Source organism: Triticum dicoccoides, chromosome 4A, assembly GCF_002162155.2.
Source record: "Triticum dicoccoides isolate Atlit2015 ecotype Zavitan chromosome 4A, WEW_v2.0, whole genome shotgun sequence".
NCBI lineage: Eukaryota > Viridiplantae > Streptophyta > Magnoliopsida > Poales > Poaceae > Triticum > Triticum dicoccoides.
The window spans coordinates 700,750,489-700,770,088 of record NC_041386.1 but is presented as its reverse complement, the minus strand read 5'-3'; the positions used below and the strand labels follow the sequence as shown (position 1 = coordinate 700,770,088).

General features: G+C 47.3%; 1 pseudogene; it reads left to right on the top strand.

Annotated features, from left to right (window-relative positions):
- Positions 1-2,231: 2,231 nt before the first annotated feature.
- Positions 2,232-4,243, top strand: LOC119284144 (annotated as a pseudogene).
- Positions 4,244-19,600: the final 15,357 nt, after the last annotated feature.

The window sequence follows — 19,600 nt, the reverse complement described above, 5'->3', positions numbered from 1 at the left end:
ACAAGTTTATTTTATTACCATCATTTCTGTTGAGTTTCATTCATATATATGTATTGACCCCCTTATTCAAATTAGATGTGGGAGATGCAGAATGAACTCCTACCACAAAATCGCATGCGAGCAATTCAAGAGGAATTGGCTGGATTCTTTCTTGACCACGTCATCAATAAAGCCGGAGAATACCACCATGCATGTGAAAGTTGAGTTCATATGTTAGGGTATTGTAAGAGATCCTACACATTGTATATATATGTAGCCAGTACCGTCGGTAAGATATACGAAAACTTGTTGTTCGACCAATCTCTCGGAGAGAAGGAGAGGTCGATCACTTCTCTCTGTATATGTTCATGACGATCTTCTATAGTTTCCTTCATATTCTTACTAGCTAGTTAGCGTGTCGAGTTCTCTCTATACGTAGCGTCGACCAAGCACGGAGATAAGAGAGAACACTTCTCTCTATTAGCTAGCTAACACAATATACGAAACCCCTAAATTAACCCTACAAAACCCCCCAAAACCCCCCAAACCCTCCCCCCCTTTCAGAAAAAAAAACAAAAAACCCAACCCCTGAAATGCTGACATGTGGAAGCCTTTTGGTCCCGATTGGTGGCACCAACCGGGACAAAAGGCCCCCCTGCCCGGGCAACCGATAGCGGCCACGTGGAGCCCCATCTGTCCCGGTTCCTGGGCGAACCAGGACTAAAGGGACAGGGCTTTGGTGACAACCCTTTAGTCCCGGTTCATGAACAGGGACAAATGGCCCTCAAGAACCGGGACGAATGGGGGTTTTTCTACTAGTGATCTCTTCCGTCAGAGGTGGTCGGCCTGAGTGTTTGGCTGTCCGGATCCGTGATCCAGTCCTGGCTGCGAGTCAGGGAGACATATTTGCCAGTGAAAACCAAGCCGACGGCGGGCGATGGCGGCGTTCTACGTCGTTACCTTGATGAAGGCATCGTTGTGTGACTTATGTCGACCCATACTGCTCTGAGGAAACCCTAGGATCTGGTCTTCCAGATCGGACGATGGCGGCACTACGGTGACATTTCTCTCTTGGGAGCATCATTTGGAGCAATGCTGGTGGCCAAAGGCAGGAGGTGGAGTGGCTTTGTCTTGCACGGAGCTTCAGTGGAGATGTCAAGTCATGCCTGGCCTACAGGTGCTACGCTTTGTCATGCCTGGTCGGCAGGTGCTACACACGACAGATCTTCCAGGCACTTCAAGCTATGTCCGCTGGTGGTACTTGGTGGCATGGTTCTGAGGTGTACCGGCAGCAACCACAACGTGCTCAGCATTTCGCGCGCAGGGTGGTGGTGCCATTGGGCGCCGTGGTGGCGTTGACGACAGTTAGACCGGGTAAGGATGATGCGTAAGTACAACTTTTAAGATGGAGTAGTGGCAGTTGGCGGCGGCGGCCTCTAAGAGCGCGTCGGACCGGTGTGTGCCCCATACCCGACATGTGGCTTGGTTGGGCCCTCAGGTCTTAAGATGTTAGGCTTGTCTACGAGGTCTATGGTATTAGGCCCGGACTATCAGCATCCCTTCATCAGCTGGATAAGAGTAGCGACAGTTGTCGCTTAAATGACTTCAGACTTACTGTTGTATCTCTTTACAAGATATTTTATGAATAATTAATAAAATGGTTGTATGCATCGCTCAGATGCAGAAGCCGGGGGTGATCCTCCTTCTCTAGAAAAAAATAATGTGTCTGCTCAGTTTTTCAAAGGTGCTCATATAGATTCGATGTTCGTGCGCACATTCATAGTGTGAATGTGTGTGCGTACGTACGAACGTCTGCATGTACTCTGTTAAAAAAACAGACACACAAATATAATATAAGATATTGCCCCACACGGGGCTGCACATTGTCTCAAGAGCAGACACGATTGGAATTTCGCACTATAGCCAAAACTAGATCAATGACAGGAGGTGACCAAATACAACGTCTCTTGTGTGCGCGCGCGTTTTCATCAGCGTCAACGACCAAGATCGTGTGTACTTTTTCAGAAGACTTGGCACGACTCCACGGAGGATGCTGACTACTCTGGGCCCACCCCGCTGAAAGTGGGTGGCGGGCTCCTTGTCTTGTCCGGGCAGCTGACCTCTTTGCGCAACGAATGGTTGGAAAAGTCGTCCTGACCACACTTGACTGAGTACGTGGTGACCATTGCCATTGACTGGTACAAGTAAGCTTGATCATGCCTCATCTGCGGGGCCATGCCCCAGCAGCCGCGATGGCCATTGCCATTGCCATCACCGTCCACCACCTGCTCCTCACGCTGGCGCTGTTCCCGCTCGCGGCGGCGCAGCAGGAGTACCAGGCCAACGGCCAGTCCGACTGCTACGCCAACAACGGCAGCTCCGTGCTCGGCTACACCTGCACCAGCACCTCCAGCTCCCCGCTGGCATGCGCCACCTACGTCGCCTTCCGCTCCGACCTGCCCAGCTACGGCTCCCCCATCACCGTCGCCTACCTCCTCAACGCCAGCGCGCCCGCCATCGCCGCGGCCAACGACGTGCCCGTCGCCTCCCCGGTCCGCAACAACACCCTGCTCCTCGTCCCCGTCCCCTGCGCCTGCACGGCCGCCGGCCGCTACCAGCACGACGCCGCCTACGCCGTCCAGTTCCGCGACGAGACCTACTTCTCCATCGCCAACGAGACGTACCAGGGGCTCTCCACCTGCCAGGCGCTCATGGCGCAGAACCCCGCGCGCGACAGCGACATCTATCCTGGCGTTGCGCTCACCGTGCCGCTCCGCTGCGCGTGCCCGTCCGCCGCGCAGGCCGCGGCCGGGGTCAGGTTCCTCGTCACCTACGTCCTCGACTGGGACGACTATGCGTTCACCGTCGCTCAGCGCTTCGGCGCGGACTACCTGGCCCTGCTTCATGCCAACGGCATCGACGACGACACCACCGTGCACCCGTTCACCACCATGCTCGTTCCGCTCAAGGAACCGCCCACGTCTCAAATAGCGGTAGTCCTGCCGGAGCCTCCGGCACCGCCACCAGCACCGGCATCTGATTTGGTCCCGACGGCCAGCTCCAGTGAATCCAGCCGGTGGTGGGTCACCGTCAGCGTTGGCGTTGGATGCAGTGTTGTTGCTCTGGGTGCCGTGCTCGCTCTCTTCTTGCTATGGCGTCGGTGCTGGCGGCACGGCGACAGACGCAAGAAGACCACTCCATGGGTGGCTCCGGCGAAGGGGGCTTCGATGTGGCCGACGGTAGAGGCAGCGGACGTTCGCGAGGCAGTTTGGTCGCTGACCGTGCACGACTACGGGGATCTAGATAGGGCTACATCAGGTTTCTCGGAGGAGCGGCGTATTGGCAACTCCTCGGTCTACCGCGCGGTGATCACGGCGGCGCCGCGGCCGTGAAGCGCGTGCCCGGCGACGACATGGGTGCTGGGGCTGAGGTGAGCGTCCTGGGACGCCTCAACCACTCGAGCCTCATCCGCCTCTCGGGCCTCTGCATGCACGGCGGCAACACGTACATGGTGTTCGACTTCGCCGAGAACGGCGCCCTCAGCGACTGGCTCCACGTCCATGCCGGCGGCGAGGTGCTCGGGTGGAGCCAGCGAGTGCAGGTGGCGATGGACGTGGCAAGCGGGCTCAACTACCTGCACAACTACACCGACCCTCCCTACGTGCACATGAATCTCAAGACCAGCAACATCCTCCTGGACGCGTGCTTCCGCGCCAAGCTCTCAAACTTCGGCCTCGCGCGCGCGATCACCGTCGACGCCGACGCCGAGGACGGCGGCCTGTGGATGACCCGGAACGTGGTGGGCACACAGGGTTACCTAGCGCCCGAGTACGTGGAGCACGGGCTGATCGGCCCCCAGCTCGACGTGTTCGCGTTCGGCGTCGTCCTGCTTCAGCTCTTGTCAGGGAAGGAGGCGGCGGTGGCACCACCAGACAACGACGGGAAGATGGTGCTGCTTTGGGAGGAGGCGGAACGGCTGGGCCGCCTGGGCGACGGCGACAGCGCCAAGGACGACCTGCTCGACAGGGTGACGGCGTTCATCGACGGCCGGCTGGACGGCCAGTACCCGTTGGACGTCGCGGTCGCCATGCTCGCGTTGGCATTGAGGTGTGTAGCTCGGCAGCCCCGGGCGGCCGCCCATTGCGAAGGTGCTCCTTTCGCTGTCGGGGATGTACAGTACAATTGGACATTAAACTGCGACCCTAGCTCAGGCCACCGGATCTCCACGACTCCACCTACCGCATGTCCTGCTCGGGTACAATAAGTCCACATTAGTGACGCATTTTACAGAGCAGGTCACCGTCGGCGTACGCATCCTATAGACTTATGTTGCCAGCACCATCATCAATCAAATAAAACAAACATCCACAGGTGTGTCTAAAACGGCTTCATTGGGTCCGCCCGGAAATTTTGTTGAAGGAGTCGCCGGCCCTAATGACCGCTTCCGGGGTGGGCATCGCCGCGGCGGGAGAGGGGGTGGGAGGCGCCCACCTCCACCGCATCCACCTCCATCACCACCACCGCCGACTGTTGACACGACACACACGCCCCGGGTGGCGGTACTGGATACCACAACAGCGGTGGCGGCTTTACCTGCTTTGCCTGTGGTGGCTGTAGACACAGTCAGGGCCCTCGCGGACACCGGAGCTGCTAAGGTTGGTGATGGTGGGGCGGACAAAGGTCCGGACAAAGCGGATGGCGAAAAGCTTTCGAAGTGGACCATTAAGATGAAGAAACTGCCTTGCTATAGATGTGGCGAGCAGGGACACTTTGTCGTAGAGCGTACTAATGAACTTTGTAACTACTTCCTCAGATCGCGGCATGTGACCGGTGACTGCCCTCTCTCTTGTCCGGTCCTAAGCCAAGGGCTAACATTTTCGGAGTTTGCTGCAAAGAGTTGATGTTTTTTGAGTCCCCTGATGTGGCACCTATGACTCAGGTGGTCGAGAGCTCTTTCCCTGCAGTGGTCAAGGTTACCAATGGACATATGACAGAGGCTTAGATTGTGAGGCTGCTGCGAGAGTTAGTACCGTGCAATTATCAGTGGCATCTTGACAAGTTGGAGAACCAAACTTACAAGGTGGATTTTCCCACTAAGGAGGATCAATTGCATATTCTTAAGTGGGGTATGTGCAGAGCTCCGTGTACCAACATTATCATGGCTTTCGATGAGTGGAGGGTACACCTTTAGAGAAGGTATGGGTCCGGTTCTATGGCGCACCACCCAAACCGATTAAGCACTTTTTGGTTGCCTGGAGCTTGGGATCTTTGATTGGCAAGACAGAACAGGTGGACATGTTGTTCACTCGTGCACAGGGAGCCGCGAGGTTTCTTGTTAGTGTGGTTAGCGTGGAGTTTGTGCCGGATATTGTCAAGTGGACACATGACGGAGTCACATACGTTCTAGAGATCGAGATTGAGGACACACCCATTTCTCAGGAGGGGGATGAGCATCCGGATATGGACACAACTGAGGGGGACGGAGCCCCCAGGAATTAGGATAAGGGGCCTGAGAGTACGCTGCGGGAGTCGGCTAAGGGGCCGAATTCGCAACCTGATAAGACAAATATGACTGCCAAGGAGGCGCCACCGTCCTCAACTCCGATGAACACACTTAGTTTTGGTACTTTTGGAGCGAGGCCAGCACCTAGTCGGTTGTGGAGCAACCGAGTAGAGGCGGATGATCCAACGGAGCTTGAGTTACCACCGGTTATGCTTCCTGTCTGCGAGTCGCCGACGGTTATCTCTTCTCAGCGGGCGGACTCCGGGATGTTGGTCACGCCGATAGAGGCGATGGTTACCACAGAGCCGGCCGCACAGGAGGCGCGGCACACTGATGCTGGCCTGGCCATGGTGGGGACGAGCACCCCGATGGTCTCCACGACCGTTGGAGCAGATGGTACTGGGTTGCAGACCCTGAGTGGGGGTGCCGTGAGCAGGAGGTTCGCAGTGCTAGCCCACCCGCGGCTACTACGAGTGTATCTGGGGAGGGGCCCGGACAGGAGGTCCACAGATCCCTTTCTCCTCCTGCGGTTCCGAGCGAGCTCGGGGAGGGGCGCGGGCAGGAGTCCCCCGGCCACTCCTCTTCGCGGGTCTTCGCCGAGTAGCACGGACGGGGGCTTGCCGCGTTGGTGGTAGGGGGGAGTGGGACATCCGAGAAGGTGGCTCCACGGTCTCCTTCCACCATTACTACCGTGGGCGATACCCGCTCGACCACACCTTACCCTTCTTCACCGGCACTAAGGGAAGGGTGTGGGAGTCGGGTGTATATGCCTTGGGAGAGGACGGCGGAGGAGCTTATCGCCTTCGGTGGTGATACGTCCATTTTGCATCATGCTTTTATATCAATATTTATTGCATTATGGGCTACTATTTCACATTATGTCACAATACTTATGGCTATTCTCTCTTATTTTACAAGGTTTACATGAAGAGGGAGAATGCCGGCAGGTGGAATTCTGGGCTGGAAAAGGAGCAAATATTGGAGACGTATTCTGCGCAACTCCAAAAGTCCTAAAACTCCACGGAATATCTTAAAATAAATAAAGAAAAATCATCGCCAAAGATGAAGGCCAGGGGGCCCACACCCTGCTCACGAGGGTGGGGGGCGCCCCCCTGGGGCGCGCCTCCTACCTCGTGGGCCCCCTGGTGGCTCTCCGACGCCCATCTTCTCCTATATGAAGTCTTTCGATGAGAAAAAAATAGAAGGCAACCTTTCGGGGCGAGACTCCGCCGCCATGAGGCGGAACCTTGGCGGAACCAATCTAGGGCTCCGGTAGAGTTGTTCTGCCGGGGACACTTCCCTCCAGGAGGGGGAAATCATCACCATCATCATCACGAACGCTCCTCTCATCGGGAGAGGGCAATCTCCATCAACATCTTCACCAACACCATCTCATCTCCAAACCCTAGTTCATCTCTTGTATCCAATTCTTGTCTCCAAGTCCGGGATTGGTGCTAATAGGTTGCTAGTAGTGTTGATTACTCCTTCTAGTTGATGCTAGTTGGTTTATTTGGTGGAAGATCATATGTTTAGATCCTTTATGCATATTATTACCCCTCTGATTATGAACATGAATATGCTTTGTGAGTAATTATGTTTGTTCCTGAGGACAAGGGAGAAGTCTTGCTATTAGTAGTCATGTGAATTTGGTATTCGTTCGATATTTTGATGAGATGTATGTTGTCTAGCCTCTAGTGGATTTATGTGAACGTCGACTACATAACACTTCACCATTATTTGGGCCTAGAGGAAGGCATTGGGAAGTAATAAGTAGATGATGGTTTGCTAGAGTGACAGAAGCTTAAACCCTAGTTTATGCGTTTCTTCATAAGGGGCTGATTTGGATCCATATGTTTCATGCTATGGTTAGGTTTACCTTAATACTTTTGTTGTAGTTGCGGATGCTTGCAATAGAGGTTAATCATAAGTGGGATGCTTGTTCAAGTAAGAACAGCACCCAAGCACCGGTCCACCCACATATCAAATTATCAAAGTACAGAACGTGAATCATATGAGCGTGATGAAAATTAGCTTGACGATATTCCCATGTGTCCTAGGGAGCGCTTTTACTATTATAAGAGTTTGTCCAGGCTTGTCCTTTGCTACAAAAAGGATTGGGCCACCTTGCTGCACTTTATTTACTTTTGTTACTTGTTGCTCATTACAATTTAACTTATCACAAAACTATCTGTTACCACTTATTTCAGTACTTGTAGAGAATACCTTGATGAAAACCACTTATCATTTCCTTCTGCTCCTCGTTGGGTTCGACACACTTACTTATCGAAAGGACTACGATAGATCCCCTATACTTGTGGGTCATAAAGACTCTTTTCTGGCGCCGTTGCCGGGGAGTGTAGCGCCTTTGGTAGGTGGAATTTGGTAAGGAAAAAATTTATATAGTGTGCTGAAATTTTCTGTCACTTGTTACTATGGAAAGTAATTCTCTGAGGGGCTTGTTCGGGGTATCTTCACCCCGTCTAGTAGAGCAAAGAGTTGCTCCTCAACCTACTAAACCTATTGAAAATGAAACTCCTTTTGAAATTCCTTTGGGTATGATGGAAAAAATGCTAGCTAACACTTTTACAGGAGATGGAATAAAGCATCCTGATGAACATCTACTCTATGTGGATGAAGTTTGTGGACTATTTAAGCTTGCAGGTATACGCGATGATGTTGTTAAGAAGAAGGCCTTCCCTTTATCTTTGAAGGAGACGCATTGACATGGTACAGGCTATGTGATGATATGAGATCATGGAACTATAAAAGATTGAAATTGGAATTTCATCAAAAGTATTACCCTATCCATCTTGTTCATCGTGATCACAATTATATATATAATTTTTGTCCCCGTGAAGGAGAAAGCATCACTCAAGCTTGGGGGAGGCTTAAATCAATGTTATATTCATGCCCCAATCTTGAGCTACCAAGAGAAGTAATTATGCAAAGTTTTTATGCTCGGCTTTCTGATAACAATCGCACCATGCTCGATACTTCTTGTGCTGGCTCTTTTATGATGAAGACTATTGAATTTAAATGGAATTTATTGGATAGAATTAAACGCAACTCTGAAGATTGGGACCTCGACGAAGGTAAGGAGTCAGGTATGATACCTAAGTTTGATTGTGTTAAATCTTTTATGGATACCAATATTTTCCGTAAGTTTAGCACTAAATATGGACTTGACTCTGAGATAGTAGCTTCTTTCTGTGAATCTTTTGCTACCTATGTTGATCTCCCCAAGGAGAAGTGGTTTAAATATCATCCTCCCATAGAAGTGAAAGTAGCTGCACCTATTAAAGTTGAAGAAAAGACTGTCACTTATAATGATCCTATTGTTCCCACTTCTTATGTTGAGAAACCACCTTTCCCTGTTAGAATAAAGGATCATGCTAAAGCTTCAACTGTGGTTCGTAAGAGCAATATTAGAACTTATACACCTCCTGAGCAAGTCAAAGTAGAACATCATATTGCTATTGTTAAAGATCTCTTGTTTGATAATATTGATGGGCATGTTATTCAATTCTGTGGTGAAACTGCTAGAATTGCTAAACCTTGTGCTAGAGATAAACATAGACCTGTGGTAGGCGTGCCTGTTATTTCTGTTAAAATAGGAGATCATTGTTATCATGGCTTATGTGATATGGGTGCTAGTGCTAGTGTTATACCTATTACCTTGTATGAAGAAATTATGCATGATATTGCACCTGCTGAGTTAGAAGATATTGATGTTACAATTAAACTTGCCAATAGAGATACTATATCTGCAATGGGAATTGTTAGAGATGTTGAAGTCTTGTGTGGAAAAACCAAATATCCCGCTGATTTTCTTGTTCTTGGTTCCCCACAAGATAGTTTTTGTCCCATTATATTTGGTAGACCCTTCTTGAATACTGTTAATGCTAAGATAGACTGCGAAAAGAATGTTGTTACTATTGGCTTGGATGATATGGTTCATGAGTTTAATTTCTCTAAATATAGTAAACAACATCGTGAGGAAGAATTGCCTAGTAAAGATGAAATTATTGGTCTTGCTTATATTGCCGTACCTCCTAGTGATCCTTTAGAACACTATTTGCTACACCATGAAAATGATATGTTCATGAATGAAAGAAGGGAAATAGGTGAAGTATTCTTTAAACAGGAACCTATTCTGCAACACAATTTGCCTGTTGAAATCCTAGGGGATCCTCCTCCACCCAAGGGTGATCCCGTGTTTGAGCTTAAACCGTTGCCTGATAATCTTAAGTATGCTTATCTTGATGAAAAGAAAATATATCCTGTCATTATTAGTGCTAACCTTTCAGAGCATGAAGAAGAAAGATTATTCAAAACTCTGAAGAAGCACCGTGCTGCTATTGGATATACTCTGGATGATCTTAAGGGCATCAGTCCCACTCTATGTCAACATAAAATAAATTTGGAAGCGGATGCCAAACCAGTTAGTGATCCTCAACGACGTTTGAATCCTAAAGCAAAAGAAGTGGTAAGAAAAGAAATACTCAAGCTTCTGGAGGCAGGTATAATTTACCCCGTTGCTGATAGTTAGTGGGTAAGTCCTGTCCATTGTGTCCCTAAGAAGGGAGGTTTGTTGGGGAACGTAGCAGAAATTCAAAATTTTCCTACGCGTCACCAAGATCTATCTATGGAGAGACCAGCAACGAGTAGAAGGAGAGTGCATCTACATACCCTTGTAGATCGCTAAGCGGAAGCGTTCAAGTGAACGGGGTTGATGGAGTCGTACTCGTCGTGATTCAAATCACCGATGATCAAGTGCCGAACGCACGGCACCTCCGCGTTCAACACACGTACAGCCCGGTGACGTCTCCCACGCCTTGATCCAGCAAGGAGAGAGGGAGAGGTTGAGGAAGACTCCATCCAACAGCAGCACAACGGCGTGGTGGTGGTGGAGGAGCGTGGCAATCCCGCAGGGCTTCGCCAAGCACCATGGGAGAGGAGGAGTAGGGAGAGAGGTAGGGCTGCACCAAGAGGGAGAGAACTCATGTGTATGGCAGCCCCAAAACTCATCTATATATAGGGGGAAGGGGGGGCTGCGCCCCCTTTAGGGTTTCCCACCCCCAAGGGGTGCGGCCAGCCCTAGATGGCAAAGGGGAGGCGGCCAAGGGGGGAGAGGAGAGGGAGGCGCACCAATATGGGCCTTAAGGCCCATCTGGACTAGGGTTTGCCCCCTCCCACTCTCTCTTGCGCCTTGGACTCCTTGTGGGGGGCGCACCAGCCCTCCTAGGGGCTGGTCCCCTCCCACACTTGGCCCACATAGCCTTCTGGGGCAGGTGGCCCCACTTGGTGGACCCCGGGACCCTCCCGGTGGTCCCGGTACAATACCGATATTGCCCGAAACTTTTCCGGTGACCAAAACAGGACTTCCCATATATAAATCTTTACCTCCGGACCATTCCGGAACTCGTCGTGACGTCTGGGATCTCATCCGGGACTCCGAACAACATTCGGTAACCACATACAAGCTTCCTTTATAACCCTAGCGTCATCGAACCTTAAGTGTGTAGACCCTACGGGTTCGGGAGACATGTAGACATGACCGAGACGTTCTCCGGTCAATAACCAACAGCGGGATCTGGATACCCATGATGGCTCCCACATGTTCCACGATGATCTCATCGGATGAACCACGATGTCAAGGACTTAATCAATCCCGTATTCAATTCCCTTTGTCTATCGGTATGTTACTTGCCCGAGATTCGATCGTCGGTATCCAATACCTTGTTCAATCTCGTTACCGGCAAGTCACTTTACTCGTTCCATAACACATCATCCCGTGATCAACTCCTTGGTCACATTGCGCATATGATGATGTCCTACCGAGTGGGCCCAGAGATACCTCTCCGTTTACACGGAGTGACAAATCCCAGTCTCGATCCGCATAAAACAATAGATACTTTCAGAGATACCTGTAGTGCACCTTTATAGTCACCCAGTTACGTTGTGACGTTTGATACACCCAAAGCACTCCTACGGTATCCAGGAGTTACACGCTCTCATGGTCGAAGGAAGAGATACTTGACATTGGCAAAGCTCTAGCAAACGAACTACACGATCTTTGTGCTAGGCTTAGGATTGGGTCTTGTCCATCACATCATTCTCCTAATGATGTGATCCCGTTATCAACGACATCCAATGTCCATAGCCAGGAAACCATGACTATCTGTTGATCACAACGAGCTAGTCAACTAGAGGCTCACTAGGGACATATTGTGGTCTATGTATTCACATGTGTATTACGATTTCCGGATAATACAGTTATAGCATGAATAAAAGACAATTATCATGAACAAGGAAATATAATAATAATACTTTTATTATTGCCTCTAGGGCATATTTCCAACAGTCTCCCACTTGCACTAGAGTCAATAATCCAGTTCACATCGCCATGTGATTAACACTCACAGGTCACATCGCCATGTGACTAATACCCAAGAGTTTACTAGAGTCAGTAGTCTAGTTCACATCACTATGTGATTAACACTCAATGAGTTTTATGTTTGATCATGTTGCTTGTGAGAGAGGTTTTAGTCAACAGGTCTGAACCTTTCAGATCCGTGTGTGCTTTACAAATCTCTATGTCATCTCCTAGATGCAGCTACCACGCTCTATTTGGAGCTATTCCAAACAATTGTTCTACTTGGAGCTATTCTAAATTATTGCTCCATTATATGTATCCGGTCTCTCTACTCAGAGCTATCCGGATAGGTGTCAAGCTTGCATCGTCGTAACCTTTACGACGAACTCTTTTACCACCTCCATAATCGAGAAAATTCCTTAGTCCACTAGTTACTAAGGATAACTTTGACCGCTGTCCTGTGAGCCATTCTAGGATCACTCTTGTACCCCTTGACTGACTCATGGCAAGGCACACTTCAGGTGCGGTACACAGCATAGCATACTGAAGAGCCTACATCTTAAGCATAGGGGACGACCTTCGTCCTTTCTCTCTATTCTGCCGTGGTCGAGCTTTAAGTCTTAACTTCGTACCTTACAACTCAGGCAAGAACTCCTTCTTTGACTGGTCCATCTTGAACACCTTCAAGATCATGTCAAGGTATGTGCTCATTTGAAAGTATTATTAAGCATTTTGATCTATCCTTATAGATCTTGATGCTCAATGTTCAAGTAGCTTAATCCAGGCTTTCCATTGAAAAACACTTTTCAAATAACCCTATATGCTTTCTAGAAATTCTACATCATTTCTGATCATCAATATGTCAACAACATATACTCATCAGAAATTCTATAGTGCTCCCACTCACTTCTTTGGAAATACAAGTTTCTCATAAACTTTGTACAAACCCAAAATCTTTGATCATCATCAAAGCATACATTCCAACTCCGAGATGCTCACTCCAGTCCTTAGAAGGATCGCTGGTGCTAGCATACCTTTTAGCATCCTTAGGATCGACAAAACTTTTCTGATTGTATTGCATACAACCTTTCCTCACGAAAATCGGTAAGGAAACTCGTTTTGACATCCATCTGCCAGATTTCATAAATACAGCTAATGCTAACATGAATCCGACGGACTTTAAGCATCGCTACGGATGAGAAAATCTCATCGTAGTCAACTCCTTGAACTTGTGAAAAAACTCTTCGCCACAAGTCGAGCTTCATGGACGGTGACATTACCGTCCACGTTCGTCTTCTTCTTAAAGATCCATTTATCTCAATGGCTTGCCGATCATCGGGCAAGTCCACCAAAGTCCATGCTTTGTTCTGATACATGGATCCTATCTCGGATTTCATGGCTTCTAACCATTTGTTGGAATTTGGGCCCACCGTCGCTTCTCCATAGCTCGTAGGTTCATTGTTGTCTAGCAACATGACCTTCAAGACAGGATTACTGTACCACTCTGAAGTAGTACGTATCCTTGTCACCCTACGAGGTACGGCAGTGACTTGATCCGAAACTTCATGATCATTATCATAAGCTTCTACTTCAATTGGTGTAGGTGCCACATGAACAACTTCTTGTTCCCTGATACACACTGGTTGAAGTGATGGTTCAATAACCATATCAAGTCTCCACCATCCTCCCACTCAACTCTTTCGAGAGAAACCTTTCCTCGAGAAAGGACCCGATTCTAGAAACAATTCATATTGCTTTCGGATCTGAGACAGGAGGTATACCCAACTGTTTTGGGTGTCCTATGAAGATGCATTTTATCCGCTTTGGGTTCGAGCTTATCAATCCTGAAACTTTTCCACATAAGCGTCGTAGCCCCAAACCTTTAAGAAACGACAACTTAGGTTTCGGTGTCATCTCAACGGAATTACGTGGTGCCCTATTTAAAGTGAATGTGGTTGTCTCTAATGCCTAACCCATGAACGATAGTGGTAATTCGATAAGAGACATCATGGTACGCACCATATCCAATAGGGTGCAACTATGATGTTCGGACACACCATCACTCTATGGTGTTCCAGGCGGTATTAATTGCGAAACAATTTCCACAATGTCTTAATTGTGTGCCAAAACTCGTAACTCAGATATTCATCTCTTTGATCATATCATAGACATTTTATCCTCTTGTCACAATGATCTTCTACTTCACTCTGAAATTACTTGAACCATTCAATAATTCAGACTTGTGTTTCATCAAGTAAATATTCTCAACATCTACTCGAATCATCTGTGAAGTAAGAACATAACGATATTCACTGCATGCCTCAGCACTCATTGGACTGCACACATCAAAATGTGTTACTTCCAACAAGTTGCTATCTTGTTCCATCTTACTGAAAATGAGGCTTTTCAGTCATCTTGCCCATGTGGTATGATTTGCATATCTCAAGTGATTCAAAATCAAGTGAGTCCGAACGATCCATTTGCATGGAGTTTCTTCATGCATATACACCAATAGACATGGTTCGCATGTCTCAAACTTTTCAAAAATGAGTGAGTCCAAAGATCCATCAACATGGAGCTTCTTCATGCGTTTTATACCATTATGACTTACATGGCAGTGCCACAAGTAAGTGGTACTATCATTACTATCTTATATCTTTTGGCATGAAAATGTGTATCACTGCGATCGAGATTCAATAAACCATTCAGGTTTAATACTAATCTTGATGGTAGAGGGAGCGTGCGATGTTTGATTATATCAAACTTGGAAACACTTCCAACACATATCGTCAGCTCTCCTTTAGCTAGTCTCCGTTTATTCCGTAGCCTTTTATTTCGAGTTACTAACACTTAGCAACCGAACCGGTATCTAATACCCTGGTGCTACTAGGAGTACTAGTAAAGTACACATTAACATAATGTATATCCAATATACTTCTATCGACTTTGCCAGCCTTCTCATCTACCAAGTATCTAGGGTAATTCTGCACCAGTGGCTGTTCCCCTTATTACAGAAGCACTTAGTCTCGGGTTTGGGTTCAACCTTGGGTCTCTTCACTAGAGCAGCAGCTGAATTGCCGTTTCATGAAGTATCCCTTTGTTCCCTTGCCCTTCTTGAAACTAGTGGTTTCACCAACCATCAACAATTGATGCTCCTTCGTGATTTCTACTTTCGCGGTGTCAAACATCGCGAATACCTCAAGGATCATCATATCTATCCCTGATATGTTATAGTTCATCATGAAGCTCTTGCAGCTTGGTGGTAATGACTTTGGAGAAACATCACTATCTCATCTGGAAGATTAACTCCCACTCGATTCAAGTGATTGTTGCACTCAGACAATCTGAGCACAAGCTCAACGATTGAGCTTTTCTCCCTTAGTTTGTAGGCTAAGAAAATTGTCGGAGGTCTTATACCTCTTGACGTGGGCACGAGCCTGAAATCCCAATTTCAGCCCTTGAAACATCTCATATGTTCCGCGACGTTTCGAAAACGTCTTTGGTGCCTCTACTTAAACCATTTAACTGAACTATCACGTAGTTATCAAAACGTGTATGTTCGATGTTCGAAACATCCACAAACGACGTTTGGGGTTCAGCACACTGAGCAGTGCATTAAGGACATAAGCTTTCTACTTTTCGCATAATTGCTACTATCAAGTTTCAACTATATTTTCTCTAGGAACATATCTAAAACAGTAGAACTAAAGCGCGAGCTACGACATAATTTGCAAAAGGTCTTTTGACTATGTTCAAGATAATTAAGTTCATCTTATGAACTCCCACTTAGATAGACATCCCTCTGGTCATCTAAGTGATCACATGATCCGAGTCAACTAGGCCGTGTCCGATCATCACGTGAGACGGACTAGTCATCATCGGTGAACATCTTCATGTTGATCGTATCTACCATACGACTCATGCTCGACCTTTCGGTCTCCGTGTTCCGAGGCCATGTCTGCACATGCTAGGCTCGTCAAGTTAACCCTAAGTGTTTTCGCTGTGTAAAACTGTCTTACACCCGTTGTATGTGAACGTAAGAATCCATCACACCCGATCATCACGTGGTGCTTAGAAGCGACGAACTGTAGCAACGGTGCACAGTTAGGGGAGAACACTTCTTGAAATTTTGTAAGGGGTCATCTTATTTACTACCGTCGTCCTAAGCAAACAAGATGCATAAACATGATAAACATCACATGCAATCAAATAGTGACATGATATGGCCAATATCATTTTGCTCCTTTTGATCTTCATCTTCGGGGCTCCATGATCATCATCGTCACCGGCACGACACCATGATCTCCATCATCGTGTCTTCATGAAGTTGTCACGCCAACGACTACTTCTACTTCTATGACTAACGCGTTTAGCAATAAAGTAAAGTAGTTTACATGGCGTTCTTCAATGACACGCAGGTCATACAATAAATAAAGACAACTCCTATGGCTCCTGCCGGTTGTCATACTCATCGACATGCAAGTCGTGAATCCTATTACAAGAACATGATCAATCTCATACATCACATATCATTCATCACATTCTTCTTGGCCATATCACATCACATAGCATACCCTGCAAAAACAAGTTAGACGTCCTCTAATTGTTGTTGCATGTTTTACGTGGCTGCTATGGGTTTCTAGCAAGAACGTTTCTTACCTACGCAAGACCACAACGTGATATGCCAATTGCTATTTACCCTTCATAAGGACCCTTTTCATCAAATCCGTTCTGACTAAAGTGGGAGAGACTGGCACCCGCTAGCCACCTTATGCACCAAGTGCATGTCAATCGGTGGAACCTGTCTCACGTAAGAGTACGTGTAAGGTTGGTCCGGGCCGCTTCATCCCACAATACCGTCGAAACAAGATTGGACTAGTAACGGTAAGCATATTGAACAACATCAACACCCACAACTACTTTGTGTTCTACTCGTGCAAAGAATCTACGCAATAGACCTAGCTCATGATGCCATTGTTGGGGAACGTAGCAGAAATTCAAAATTTTCCTACGTGTCACCAAGATCTATCTATGGAGAGACCAGCAACGAGTAGAAAGAGAGTGCATCTACATACCCTTGTAGATCGCTAAGCGGAAGCGTTCAAGTGAACGGGGTTGATGGAGTCGTACTCGTCGTGATTCAAATCACCGATGATCCTAGTGCCGAACGGACGGCACCTCCGCGTTCAACACACGTACAGCCCGGTGACGTCTCCCACGCCTTGATCCAGCAAGGAGAGAGGGAGAGGTTGAGGAAGACTCCATCCAACAGCAGCACAACGGCTGGTGGTGGTGGAGGAGCGTGGCAATCCAGCAGGGCTTCGCCAAGCACCATGGGAGAGGAGGAGTAGGGAGAGAGGTAGGGCTGTGCCAGAACTTCGTGTATAGCTCCCATGCGCCTCCCCACTATATATAGGGGTGGAGGGGCTGGTTTCTTGCCCTCCAAGTCCATTGGGGCGTTGGCCAAGGTGGGAGGAAAGAAATCTCATTATTTCCTTCCCCACCGATTGTTATCCCCCCTTTTTAGGGATCTTGATCTTATCCCTTCGGGATATGATCTTATTCCTTCTAAGGGGGGATCTTGGTGCGCCTTGACCAGGGGTGTGGGGCCTTGCCCCCACTACCCACGTTCATGTGGGCCCCCCCATGCAGGTGGGCCCCACTCCGGAACCTTCTAGAACCTTCCCGGTACAATACCGAAAAATCCTGAACATTTTCCGGTGGCCAAAATAGGACTTCCCATATATAAATCTTTACCTCCGGACCATTCCGGAACTCCTCGTGATGTCCGGGATCTCATCCGGGACTCCGAACAACATTCGGTAACCACATACAAACTTCCTTTATAACCCTAGCGTCATCGAACCTTAAGTGTGTAGACCCTACGGGTTCGGGAGACATGTAGACATGACCGAGACGTTCTCCGGTCAATAACCAACAGCGGGATCTGGATACCCATGATGGCTCCCACATGTTCCACGATGATCTCATCGGATGAACCACGATGTCAAGGACTTAATCAATCCCGTATTCAATTCCCTTTGTCTATCGGTATGTTACTTGCCCGAGATTCGATCGTCGGTATCCAATACCTTGTTCAATCTCGTTACCGGCAAGTCACTTTACTCGTTCCATAACACATCATCCCGTGATCAACTCCTTGGTCACATTGCGCATATGATGATGTCCTACCGAGTGGGCCCAGAGATACCTCTCCGTTTACACGGAGTGACAAATCCCAGTCTCGATCCGCATAAAACAATAGATACTTTCGGAGATACCTGTAGTGCACCTTTATAGTCACCCAGTTACGTTGTGACGTTTGATACGCTCAAAGCACTCCTACGGTATCCAGGAGTTACACGATCTCATGGTCAAAGGAAGAGATACTTGACATTGGCAAAGCTCTAGCAAACGAACTACACGATCTTTGTGCTATGCTTAGGATTGGGTCTTGTCCATCACATCATTCTCCTAATGATGTGATCCCGTTATCAACGACATCCAATGTCCATAGCCAGGAAACCATGACTATCTGTTGATCACAACGAGCTAGTCAACTAGAGGCTCACTAGGGACATATTGTGGTCTATGTATTCACACGTGTATTACGATTTCTGGATAATACAGTTATAGCATGAATAAAAGACAATTATCATGAACAAGGAAATATAATAATAATACTTTTATTATTGCCTCTAGGGCATATTTCCAACAGGTATTACTGTTGTCCCTAATGATAAAGATGAATTGATTCTGTAAAGAATTATCACAGGTTATAGGATGGCAATTGATTTCCGCAAATTAAATAAGGCTAGTAAGAAAGATCATTACCCCTTACCTTTTATTGATCAAATGCTAGAAAGATTATGCAAACATACACATTATTGCTTTCTTGATGGTTATTCTGGTTTCTCTCAAATACCTATGTCGGCTAGAGATCAATCAGAGACTACTTTTACATGCCCTTTTGGTACTTTTGCTTATAGACGTATGCCTTTCGGTTTATGTAATGCACCTGCTACCTTTCAAAGATGCATGATGGCTATATTCTCTGATTTTTTGTGAAAAAAATTGTGAGGTTTTCATGGACGAATTTTCCATCTATGGTTCCTCTTTTGATGATTGCTTGAGCAATCTTGATCGAGTTTTGCAGAGATGTGAAGAAACTAATCTTGTGTTGAATTGGGAAAAGTGCCACTTTATGGTTAATGAAGGTATTGTCTTGGGGCACAAAGTTTCTGAAAGAGGTATTGAAGTTGATAAAGCCAAGGTTGATGCTATTGAAAAGATGCCATGTCCCAAGGACATCAAAGGTATAAGAAGTTTCCTTGGTCACGCTGGATTTTATAGGAGGTTCATTAAGGACTTCTCAAAAATTTCTCGGCCTCTAACTAATTTATTACAAAAAGATGTACCATTTGTCTTTGATGATGATTGTGTAGAAGCATTTGAAATACTCAAGAAAGCATTAGTCTCTGCACCTGTTGTTCAGCCATCTGATTGGAATTTACCCTTTGAAATTATGTGTGATGCTAGTGATTATGTTGTAGGTGCTGTTCTAGGGCAAAGAGTTGATAAGAAATTAAATGTTATCCATTATGCTAGTAAGACTCTAGACAATGCTCAAAGAAATATGCTACTACCGAAAAGGAACTTTTAGCAGTTGTATTTGCTTGTGATAAATTCAGACCCTATATTGTTGATTCTAAAGTAACCATTCACACTGATCATGCTGCTAT